Source organism: Rosa chinensis, chromosome 6, assembly GCF_002994745.2.
Source record: "Rosa chinensis cultivar Old Blush chromosome 6, RchiOBHm-V2, whole genome shotgun sequence".
Taxonomy (NCBI): Eukaryota; Viridiplantae; Streptophyta; class Magnoliopsida; order Rosales; family Rosaceae; genus Rosa; species Rosa chinensis.
Window position 1 is genome coordinate 35,590,925 of NC_037093.1, and position 13,289 is coordinate 35,604,213.

Genomic DNA, 13,289 nt, shown 5'->3' on the forward strand with positions numbered 1-13,289 from the left:
TAAGCATCTAAATTAGCTAAAACTCCAATGCTTGCTGTATGTTTCTAGAATGCTGCTATTGACAATGCCTTGGTGAAAGGATCTGCTAGCTGTGAATTTGTGTCAATACTCAAAACAGCTATTTCACCATGCTTTACTCTTTCTCTAACACTGTAATACTTTAGATCAATATGCTTGGAATTATTTGACCTTTTACTGTTCTTGCTAAAGAAAACTGCAGCCTCATTATCACAATAAATCACAAGTGTGTCTGCCACAATGTGACTCAATACTTTGGTCTGCATGAGAAAATTCCTAATCCAAAGTCCTTCACACACAATTTCATATACTGCAATAAATTCGGCTTGCATAGTAGAAGTTGAAACAAGAGTTTGCTTCATAGTTTTCCAAGCAATAGCACCTCCTGCAAGCATGAATACATATCCACAAGTCGACTTCTTGGAGTCTGGATAATTCCCTGCAAAATCCGAGTCTGAGAATCCAATAAGTTTCAGATCCTCCACTTGCCTATAAACTAGCATGTGGCTTTTAGTTCTCTGCAGGTATCTCAACACTTTCTTCCCAGCTACCCAATGTTCATGGCCTGGATTAGATTGAAATCTTGACAAAATCCCTACTGCAAAAGACAAGTCTGGCCTAGTGCAGACTTGTGCATACATGAGACTTCCTACAAGTCTGGCATAAGGCTTTGACTCCATATTTTCCTTTTCAACATCACTATTGGGACTTTGCTTCTTGGTTAGTTTATCTCCTTTGGACATGGGGACTTCTCCAGTTGCACACTTCTCCATACCAAATCTCTTTAAAATTTTGGTAACATAATTCTGTTGAGACAAACCAAGTAGTCTCTGTGCTCTATCTCTTTTAATTTCAATGCCTAGTACATAGGATGCTTCTCCTAAGTCTTTCATGTCAAAATTCTTTGACAGAAAACTCTTGGTATCTTTAAGCAGTTTAATGTTACTGCTAGCCAAAAGTATATCATCCACATAGAGTACCAGAAAAATAAAATTGTTCCCAACTGTCTTCAAATAAACACACTCATCAACAAGATTTTCTGTAAATCCAAAAGTAGAAATCACAGAATCAAATTTCTTGTACCACTGTCTAGAAGCTTGTTTAAGGCCATAAATTGATTTTCTTAACTTACACACTAAGTTTTCACTTCCAGCTTGTACAAACCCTTCTGGCTGCCTCATATAAATCACTTCATCTAGTTCACCATTCAAGAAAGCTGTTTTAACATCCATCTGGTGCAGCTCCATATCAAAATGAGCCACCAAAGCCATGATTATCCTAAACGAGTCTTTTGTAGAAACTGGAGAAAAAGTCTCAGTAAAATCAATGCCCTCCTTCTGTGTAAAACCTTTGGCAACTAATCTTGCTTTATGTCTCTCTACATTGCCATTTGCATCTCTTTTGGTTTTGAAAACCCATTTACAACCTATAGGCTTCTGGTTGGGGTCAGGTTCAACTAATTCCCAAACTGCATTTTGACTCATGGAATTAATTTCTGCTTCCATTGCTTGCTGCCATTGATGAGATTCACTACTTTCAATGGCCTGATTAAATGTAGTTGGATCATTGTCCTCTGCACAGTCCATTTCAATTTCTGCTTCTTGCAGATAAACAATGTAGTCACTCTCTTCCCCCCATAAGTTGGTTTTCTTTCTCTCTGTGATCTTCTAGGCAGAGCCACTGGAGGATTTTGAGGTTCAGTTACATGGCCAGTTACTTGACCAGGTACAGTTACATGGGCAGTGACTTGACCAGGCACAGTTACTTGGTCAGTGACATGGGCAGTGACTTGACCAGGCACAGTTACTTGGTCAGTTACATGGTCAGTGACTTGGTCAGTGACATGGTCAGTTACTTGGCCAGTTACTCGACCAGGTACAGTTACTTGGTCAGTGACATGGTCAGTTACGTGACCAGTGACATGATCAGTTACATCTTGTTCTAAAGGCAATGCTACACTTATATTCTCATCTGACACAATTTCCTCAAAATCTGAGGTTAAATCCTCAAGGTTTGTATTGTGAACTTTTTCACTTAGAAACTTTACTTGATGTGTTTCAAAAATTCTAGGTGAATGATGAGCAGAATATAATTTATAGCCTTTAGATTTATCTGGATAACCTATAAAATAGCAACTAACAGTTTTGGGGTCAAGTTTATTCAAGCTTGGATTATAAATCCTAGCTTCTGCATGACATCCCCAAACATGACAGTGATGAAGACTAGGTTTCCTGCCACACCAAAGCTCAAAAGCAGTATTTTCTATGGCTTTACTAGGTGTCCTATTGCAAATATAATTTGCAGTTTTTAAAGCCTCACCCCACAGAAATTTAGACAAACCAGTTGTACACATCATACATCTAACCATGTTCAAAAGAGTCCTATTCTTTCTCTCTGCAACACCATTCTGTTGTGGATTATAGGGTGTTGTGTATTGAGCTTTAATTCCATTGTCTTGCAAAAACAAGGCAAATGGACCCTTTTGTTGGCCGGATTCAGTGTACTTTCCATAGAACTCTCCCCCTCTATCTGACCTGACTGTTTTGATTTTCTTTTCTAGTTGATTTTCTACCTCAGACTTAAAGATTTGAAAGGCTTTCAATGCTTGTGCCTTTTCTGAAAGTAGATAAATATAACTATATCTAGAAAAGTCATCAATGAATGTGATAAAATACACATTCCCATAGATAGTTTGATGCCTAAATGGTCCACATATATCAGTGTGTATGAGTTCTAATAAATTTTGGCTTCTATATGCAGTCTTCTTTCTAGTATTAGTTATTTTTCCCTTAAAGCATTCAACACAGTCTGTTAGATTGGAAAAATCAAGTTCATTTAGGATGTTGTTTTTCACCAAAATTTTCAGTCTCTCTTTTGAAACATGGCCGAGTCTTCTATGCCATAAAAATGCAGACTTTTCATTTAGTTTGGTTCTTTTAACACCTGTTAAAGTGTTAGTACTGTTTGTGTTATTTTCAACAAGTAAAATTTCTTGTTGAGCCATTGAACAATTTAACTGTAAATAATCATTCATAATAACACCAGAACCAATTTGAACAGAATTTTTAGAAATAAGAATTCCATTACTATCCATAACAAGTCTACAACCAGATTTTATTAAAAGAGAAACTGAAACCAAATTCCTTCTCATGGAAGGTACATAAAAAACATTGTCCAAAACTAACAATTTTCCTAATCCTAAATCGAGCTTTAAGGTTCCAATAGCCTTGACTGCCACTCTCATGCCATTGCCTACACACAGGTTCACTTCATCACTTTTTGGGATTCTCCTCCTTATGAATCCCTGCAAAGAATTAGTAATATGAATAGGTGAGCCTGAATCTATCCACTAAGACTGTGGTTCAACATTTATAAGATTAATTTCTAAAGAAAAAACTGTATTAGAAAAAATCTTACCCTTTTTGGCTAACCAATTTTTATAGCCAGTGCAGTCCTTTTTCATGTGTCCTACTCTTTTGCAAAAGTAACACTTGAACCTAAATGGCCTATTTTCCTTGGCCACTGCAGCTGTTGAACTCTTAGTTATGGCTTTGATAGGCTTGAGCTTATTTTGGGGCTTTTTCCTTTTAGGCTTCTCAATGAGATTAATGGTTGTAGCAGGTTCCTTTTCTTCCTTGATCCTAGATTCTTCATCCACACAGATGGATATAAGTTCATCTAGAGTCCAGTTTCCCTTTTGAGAGTTGTAACTGGTCCTAAGATGACTAAAACTGTTAGGCAAGGAATGTAGTGCATAATGCACTACCTGCTCATCCCTAACCCCCATCAAGAGCTCCCTGAGTCTGCCATTTATATTGATCATCTTCATAATATGCTCTCTAACTCCCCCTGAACCCATGTACTTCAAATCATGAAACTCCTTGGTTAGCCTAGCAGCTTCTGCCTTTTCACTTTCTTTAAACTTAGCACCTATGAGTTCCAAAAAATCTGATGCTAGCTCAGGTTCTTCTATACTTCCTCTGACAGTCTTGGACATAGAGGTACGAATGAGGTTCTTAGCCATTCTATTGGATCTATGCCACTTCTTGTAAAGATCAGTTTCCTTCTTAGTGCTCTTTTCAGTTAACTCTTCAGGTTTGTCCTCAGTGAAGCAATAGTCTATGTTCTCATGCATTCCCATATAGTTCTCTACAGAATCTAGCCAAGCTCTATAGTTGGTTCCAGTTAGCATCAAGACACTGTTCAAGTTCATGTAAGAGTTACCTAAGGAGCAAAACAAAAATTCGTGTGAGTTCTCAATTTGTAAAGAAAATAACTTTAAGTTTTCTGTGTTTTATTTAGCTTTAAGCAACCAAAACAAGAACATACAGAAAACCTAAACAATCCATACTTGCATTCATATCAGTCCATAACCAAAAATAATGTTAAGCAACACTTTTGAGCAGAAGCATAACATCCTGGAGTTCTTTATCAATATACCATGTTCAATGAAAACAAGTTATCCAAAGAAATTTATCCACATCTTTAGACAGATGAAAAATTTCTAAGTATCCGTATTTATATTCATCAAGCACGCATATTGCTGTTTTGTATTCTAAAACCATACTTGACCACTTCTTTGGAAGATAAAACTGAAGCATAGTTTTAAAACACAAAACACAATTTCAGTTTTGTTACTCGATCAGTTACATGGTCAGTGACCTGACCAGTTACGTGGTCAGTGACCTGATCATTGTTTTCTGCCAACATCAATGAAGAATGCTTTGTGCATCATAATCACTTATGCCAACAGAAAACCACAAAACTCATGAGCTTTTAACTTTATATTCTACCCAGATTCATCCTTGTAAGAAAATTAAGCTCCCGTATCTGTCAATTTTAATTGTGTAAACAAATTCTGGGAGATTTTTGTTCTTCATGCAATTTTACACAATCACAGATACAATACCATATCATCAATCAATTCATCATGCATATTCAAGCACAATCAAAATTGTTTCGATTCCAAGAAATCACAGAACAATCAAGAAATTGTAAATTTCATCCGGTCACCATCTACTCTAACCTAACGCACGCCGGGAATGCAACTAGTGTTCTTGAGCACAATCAAAATTCAATTATCATGCTATGAATCGAAATCAATTTCCATAGAAAAACCTGTTTTTGCTTTTTCCCCAATTTGCTGCTAAAAATCACAGCGGAAGCGTGAATTTGATAATTAACCAGATGCAGCAATCGACTTAAGTAACTTACTTTGATCAGTTACATGACCAGTTACATGGTCAGTGACCTGGTCAGTTACTTGACCCGTAAAGCAAAAACCCTTTTTTTTTTTTTTTTTTTTTGTATTTGTTTTGCAAAACCCTAAAACGATTTTGATATATGTGAGCCTATGCTCTGATACCAATTGTTAGAAACCATATACATGCTCACAATATATGCACACAATCATAAAAGGGATTAAGGCTTACCTTCAGCAATCACTGGCATGGATTCCATCTTATGCTGCTGCAAACACGATCACTGAATATGGCCTTCTGTTACTTACCAACTTGCTTCTCAATGGACAGAACAACATGCAAAACGTCAGTAGTAATCAGGGACCAATTCATCTGTATATATAGGAGACTTAACCCTCAAGAAGCTTCCCATTAAAGCTATCCATATCGGTTTAGGTTTCCTAGTTAGATTCTTAATGTAACACTTCATTGTAATCTTTCTTGCAGACTAAGAATAGGATTACTTACCTTAATGAATAGATACACTGCTTCATTAAGTTACAAGTATTGATTTACTGTTTGTATCCATGTTAACTAGGATTGATATTAAGCTAATCATCAATTACTTTATGATGATATGTGTTATGTCCATATTTGATCTTACATAAGAATTTGAAGTGGACCTTTGCAGGTGGGCTTGCTTCCATTTCTGTAAGAGGCCCAATAAACTGACTCTGTCAAATGCAGTCTTCTTTGAACCGTTTGTGATTCTTCAAGTTAAATTAAGTAATGAAAAATTATTATCCATTAATTAATTAACCAATTGTTTTTGTCATTAGTCTTTGGCATGATAAGCATGACTTCATAGTGGGGAGACCAATTCTGATAGCACCATCTTGATTTATGTCGAGTATGAAGCGGTGAGTTTTAACTCCACATTGCCTCTGAGTGTGATTAATTAAAAGCAGAGACCACCATTTCCATTTTTTGGTCCCTTCATTTGTGTAGCACATTCCATTATGTGTTGACCTCACAATCACGGCCTCAAAAGATCACCATCTTGATTTATGTCGAGTATGAAGCGGTGAGTTTTATCTCCACATTGCCTGTGAGTGTGATTAATTAAAAGCAGAGACCACCATTTCCATTCTTTGGTCCCTTCATTTGTGTAGCACATTCCATTATGTGTTGACCTCACAATCACGGCCTCAAAAGATCACCATCTTGATTTATGTCGAGTATGAAGCGGTGAGTTTTATCTCCACATTGCCTGTGAGTGTGATTAATTAAAAGCAGAGACCACCATTTCCATTCTTTGGTCCCTTCATTTGTGTAGCACATTCCATTATGTGTTGACCTCACAATCATGGCCTCAAAAGATTAATTAAAGTAGCCATCACTTGTCTTCTTGCGAATGAGATGCAGCAAGTTCAAGATGGAACAATTAAGTTTAACTTGCTTCTTGCTTTGTTATTAACCATGTCTTGCGCTGCTGCATCACCGCTTCGATTAAACGAAGCATTGAATACTTGTTCAAATTAAATAATTCAACTTGGCCTCCATTTTTGTTTTCTTATTGATCAAACCACCATCAATTAAGCAAGGCTGGTTTTGTCTTCTTGTTGATCAGACCACCGCTTCAAGAAACAAAGCAAAAAAGTGAAATTGCTCTTTCTTTTGCTTCTGAGCCTTTGGAACTTGTCTTGCTTTCATACTTTTGACAATAGCAATATACTAATATCAAAGCTTCTGTATGCAGGCTTTGATTATTCTTCACCGCAAAGTTCCAACCATTTGTATTACTTTTTCTGCATTATAATGTCATTAGTTTTGGAGAATCTCATTTTGGTGTTGAGACACATATTGTCTCCTTCCAGTTTTGGTATTTCTTTGACCTCATATATATTGCTTGGAGACTGCATATTTCTTCTCTTTGTGGCGTTATGATCAGCAATAACTTATTGTCAGCTTCAAGTAATGATCAACTGAAAGCTTTGGTCGATTATGGAGAAAACTTTGGTCGTGTTCATGAACAACCTCAATTCTCGTAGATTTTGTAGGACGATCATAGTTGTGTCACTTTGGAGGGAGTTTTTAGCATTTTAACGGCTGTTCATGAACAACCATTTGTATCATTAACTCTTGCAGAAGCAGCCCCTTTTTGGAGGAGTTTTGAGCATGAAACTTGGTTGTTCATGAACAACCACTTTGTTTCAATGCTTCAGCATTTGAGGGCAACAACAACATTATTTCGGGAAGACTCTAATAGTTGTGGTCGTTCATGAACGGCCTATTAGAGTCTTGGAAGACCACACGAGACATAAAAGGATTAATTAGAGGGAAGGCAGATGTATACCTGCAATTCTTTCCCTTCTTTCTCCGATAGCGAAAGTTGGAGTTTTTAACATTCTTCTCTGTTTCTTTTCTCTCTTACTCTCTGTATTTCTTGCTCTATTCGTCTTTTTTCCCCTCTGCTATGTCTTTCTCTTATGCTCCTCTGCTGCGTATTTTCTGCCCCCCTTGAATTGTTGTTAAAAGCCTCATTTTATAAGCAATGTAGAAGGATAAGAGATCATGTTGGTTGAGCTCCATTTGATTCGAAATTGAAATGATCTTCAGATGACGATGACCACTTCCACATTTAAATTTGTAACTGTAGGGATTATCCACAACTTTCAATATGTTATTTAAATTTGAAAGCCTGTACAAAGTGCAACATATGATTGCTTCTTTGTCGCCATACTGTTTCTCTTCCTTCTGGAGATAAGAACAAAGGCCAACTAACTAATCATTCTTGTGCTTTTGAATGAATTTGTTCTGTGGCCAAGTCAAACTATACAAGTATATATATTGCAATGGGCTCCCATTTTTCTGATTTATTTTGAAAGACCATCCCCATGTGATTTTCGAATGTAGTCCCTCATTTTGTGAATTTTTTTTTTTTTTTTTTGGTTTCAACACAGACACAGCTCGAACCTAAATCCCATTTGTATCGATTACTCATCTCTAACACTGTTAACCTTCCCTAGATAAAACTCAATTCACCTCATCTAGGTAAGATTCAATTCTCCCTCACTTTAGGTGAAGTTTCAATTCAGCCTCACTTACCTAAAGTTAATTCACTTGTATCAGGTTGCGCCTTTCCCCAATGGTTTTCTGCTTACTAAAAGATCATGTAAAGTCAAGTGCATAGGCCCAAAATAATTGAGTATCAATACTCAAAATATTTATTTCCCTCTTAAACCCATTTCAAACTCAAAAAATGGATTAATTAGCTCTCAAACTAGAGATGCTCAAAGGCCCCCGATAGGGAAAAACACTAGAAACCGACCCGGTCCAAGATTCGTATCGGCCAGGTCGTCCACAGCAACAATATCCCATAAAATCTTAGCAGTATTGTCACGCCCCTGATTTTACACACATGAAAATCGATATATATAACCCCATAATTATATATGCGTGAACGTCCAGTCATCAATACAAAATACCTGGAATCTTTTTCCCTTTAACTTACACAGATATTGATGCCCTGAACCCTCAAAGTTAATATACACTCATCCATAGAGTTATATATTACACAAGCATACGAATTAAATTGTCAACAACAAAATAAAACGTAAAGGCTGCACAGAGTAACTATACAACGGAAGTCCTTAGCAAAAGTAAAGTCACAAAGGTGGCTTCCCACCGTAAAGCTGCTAGCTCGCTGCCTCAACTTCGAATATCCTAACCTGCAGGATTAACCCCTACACCGTTTGAATAGTGTACCGGGTTGTCACACAACAAACCCGGTAAGCTTTTGCAAGCCCGTATGAGTAACTCAAAACACACATGCACAACTCACGCCAAACGAGGAAAACAACTCACGCTTTGATTCCCTAAAACACGAAATAAGGAGAACAACTCACACTTTAATTTCCTTTCAATAAAACATAGAAAACAACTCACACCTTAAATTCTATCAGTTGTACCATAAGCGTACCATAGAAGCAACTCACACCTTAATTTCTATCAAAACGTTAATAAGAAAAACAACTCACACCTTGTCCCCTTAAAAACCATTAATAAGGAAGCAACTCACACCTTGTTCCCTAAAAATACGTAATGTCATGAGTTATAAATAACCAATTCCCGTTACCCCATGAATTACCTATATGGCAGACAGATTAGAGCTCTAACTGAAAACGTAACCACTCGTCCGGCCAAAGACGTGGTCACCTGAGATTCTGCCCAAGGTCTTAGACCTTCGATCCTCGGGCCGCACTATCCCTTGGAGCAAAACATTAAAGGAGTCGCATTGGACCCAAAATGTTACACAAATCGCAACGCTTTTGAAAACAATCGAAATCAACATTTCCATAATCATTGTTTTCCGAAAAAGCCATAACACAAAACAATAAAAAGCATCAATTCATGCCTATTGTTTTCATACCCAAATCTCAACGCTTTTCTCAAATCTCAACGCTTTTCAAAACAAATCGAAATCAATCATTTCCACAAATCATTTGTTTTCCAAAAGCCATACCCCAAAACAATAAAAAGCATCATTTCATGCATATTGTTTTCATAAATCCACAAACCACCCAAAACATATATATTTCACGCAAATATATATCTATATGTAGTCATCCGCTCAGGAATGCCTACTAATACCAACTATAGTTTGCGGTTAACTAATAACTCTCAAAACAATAAGGTATTCCCGTTCGTGAATGAACTTCGTGAGATTACTCACCTTAGAATCCCGCTGTGTCTTCTATACAGAACCGAACTAACACTATCAACAACAACTCATCCAATTCACCTTTAGAAGCACCTAATCACCAATGATCTCAAATCAGTAACGATTCACAATTGATTTAAGTCCGAAACCCTTGTTTTTGAACTAAAATCCCCAAAGTGGCGCCAATCGAGGCGAAACCACATCCGAGACCTCCCAAAGTCTCCGGAATACGTCCACGATCGATGTGACCAAACCACAAGTCGATCGGACGCTCAAATCCTCACGGATAGAATAATCGATCGGTATGAAACTGCAAAAATCATAACAATTCCATACGAACTCCAAAATTTGCATATTATATATATCGAAACGCTTGTATCAACGAGTAGAACATATATAATACCAAAAACAGTTCCTTAAGTAGCCGGAACACCGCCGGAACACCACCACAGATGGTGGTGCACCGCCGCCGGCCAAAAACTCATTATTTCACAAAACTCCCAACATCAAAAAGCTTCATCTAAGCATGCTTGTGAACTTTCATAACTGGCTCGAAGTCAGAAAACAAGCTTAAGGGATCGAAAACTACCTCACAAGCCGTGAACATAATCCAATCCGAGTTGATCGAAGCTTCACGTGAATCGGTCCAAACAACCACCAAGGATCGATCAACGAGGCTGCTCTGAGCTCAACCAAGAAGACTTGAAGTCTCGCCGATGTCGGAACAAGGATTTCCGACCGGGTCCGAAAACGCCAACCTGCACCGCCTTCTACCGCCGCCACCACCGAGAATCGGTGCTAGAGGACACCACAGGGACGACCAGACGGAGGAGACGAACTGATCTGGAAAGTTTCGTCGCCGGAGACAGCCGCAGTTCGCCTGAAAAGTCGGGTCGGATCGTCCGGGTTCGGGTCGGGTCAGCCGGATAATTTCGATTCTGAAGGTGCGAACGAGAGAGAAAAGAGAGAAAGGAATAGTTTCCGGAAAAGGAAACCAAATGAAAACAGTAAGTTTCCAACTTGGGAAACTTCTATTTATACCAAAATGGAAATTCCTTCCAATGGCCATAACTTCCTCATACGAACTCTGATTCTCGTGTTCCACATATCCACGAACTCGTATCGACGCGCTCTACAACTTTCGTGAATGAAGTTTTCGGAGAATCCCAACGCTTCAAAAGTCAACCTTTGCAACCCCCCTAAAGTCACACTTTCCGAATAAAAATTCATCTGAAACACTTCCGCTCCATCCACGAGCCACGAAACCGTCCAACAACCAAAAATTAGATTCCGGAAAATCCTCGGAAAATAATTACGAATTTCCGGGGCATCACAAGTATAGTATGAAGTTATATTTGGATTATGAAATAAGGAAACAATCCAATTTGTAAAAGAATCATTCCAAGCCAAAGGATTAGGAATAGAGTTTTTCTATGGAAACCTTCTAATTTACTTACTTGACCTCTATGCTTTTTACACCTCTTATCAAATTTTCAAATACTAAATTTACTCACTAAACCTCACTAAACTTCCTCAAATAACCTCACATATAATTTGTAAACAAATTATTATCTTGAAAATAAAAAAATTTAGTCATTTCAATTATTTAATCACTCTATAAATCTTAACTAAATATACATTTCTTAATCAAACTTGAGTTTCAAAAATTAATGTCTAATCAATAAGAAAATGCCATGAACTATTATGTTTTTTTTTAAATTCTATTTTAGCTGTACAGAAGAAAAAAAAATGAAGAAATCTTTTGTTTTTATTCTCAAAAAAAAAAAATCATTCGTTTTTTAATGTTGATTTTTTTTCTATATTTTTTGTACCACATGATTAATTAATTTTATATATATATATATATATATATTTACAAATATAATGGAATGACTTAGATTTAGGTCATAAATCATAAGAGGATTTATTTTGTTGTCCCTCACCAATATGCGTTCAACATATATATCATACATGTTTGGTTTTGGGTCAGAGGCGATGGTGATTTGGAGCAGTTGTGGATTGATGGTGTTGACAATAGGGAGGTGATGTTGGGTTTCTTCAGTCCCAGGTCTGAATGTTCGGCAATCCTTTTGGTCGGATTTCGGTCACAACGAGTGTTGGCTCGGTCGATCAAAAGCTGGTCAGGAGGACTCTGGTTGGTGAGTTAGTGTTGACACAAGTGAGTTGTCTAGTTTCAGAGTTTTGATTGGCTTGATGAGAGGTGAGGTGTCAAGGATCAAGGATTCACTGCTCCTGCGTTTGTTGTCTTTGCCACTTAGTTGTAGTGCCAGTTTGGAGTCAGTCATTATAGAGTTCCAGTGTGAAGTCTAGTGGCCATTTCTGTGTAAGAGATGTTGCCTAAAACTCATTGTAAGCAGTTCATTATTAATGAAGTTCTTATTTGATAAAAAAAAAAAACATATATATCATACATTTTTATGTCACATGATCTTAATCATATTTTTAATTCTTATTAAATATATATGAATGCTTTAATGAGTATGTAGTGAAATTGGAAAATGAAAATAGATAAGGAAAATAACAAGGAATACAATCTAATATTATTGTATTGGAAAGTCCACGTAAAATAAATATAATATTTTTTTGGTATAATTATTGTCCTTAATAGTCATTTTATAGTATATTATATATGTCATTTAAGAATTCATAATAGAGTGAGGTCAAGTGAGCAGATTTAGAGGTCCCAATAGAAACTCTATTAGGAATAATTACCAGCTAAAGACTAAACAAAGGAAGAAAAAAAACACTATAGAAAAAGATGATCAAATGATCTAATGCAATTATGACAGAAACAACATATAGAAGAGATATTGTGTTTATAAAGAGAGAGTTTATCTGTAGTCTTAACTCTTTAGTTTATTTCTAATTAAAGGCCAAGCAAAAAATTTATTTTAGAAGGATTATTAAGCTTCCACATGTTATCCAAAGTCTTTACTTTAGAGCGAACGTAATCATGTTGAGCTAACAACCAAGAAGCACTCTTCATAGAAAACTTACTTGATCCAAAGAGACCCCAAATGAATTCATCTGGAATATTATGAACAGGAATAGAAACAGCTAAAATTTTAAGGACAATATCCATAGAAAGTATTTGTAAAAGCACTTCCATTATCCAATGAAAACTCTTGAATGAAATGAGAAACTTTAAGATTCCAATCTTTAGTATGTCTATCATGTTCAGGGATAATAAAGTAAAGATGAAAGGGTAAAACCCAGTTAAAAGTTTAAAATAAAATATCATCTTCATTACTTTGTGATGACAAACTTTCAATTCCTATCACCGGTATTCGCTTATCGTGAGGTAGCAACGGTTATTATCTTTTTTCGGTCCGAGCTGTGACCCCAGT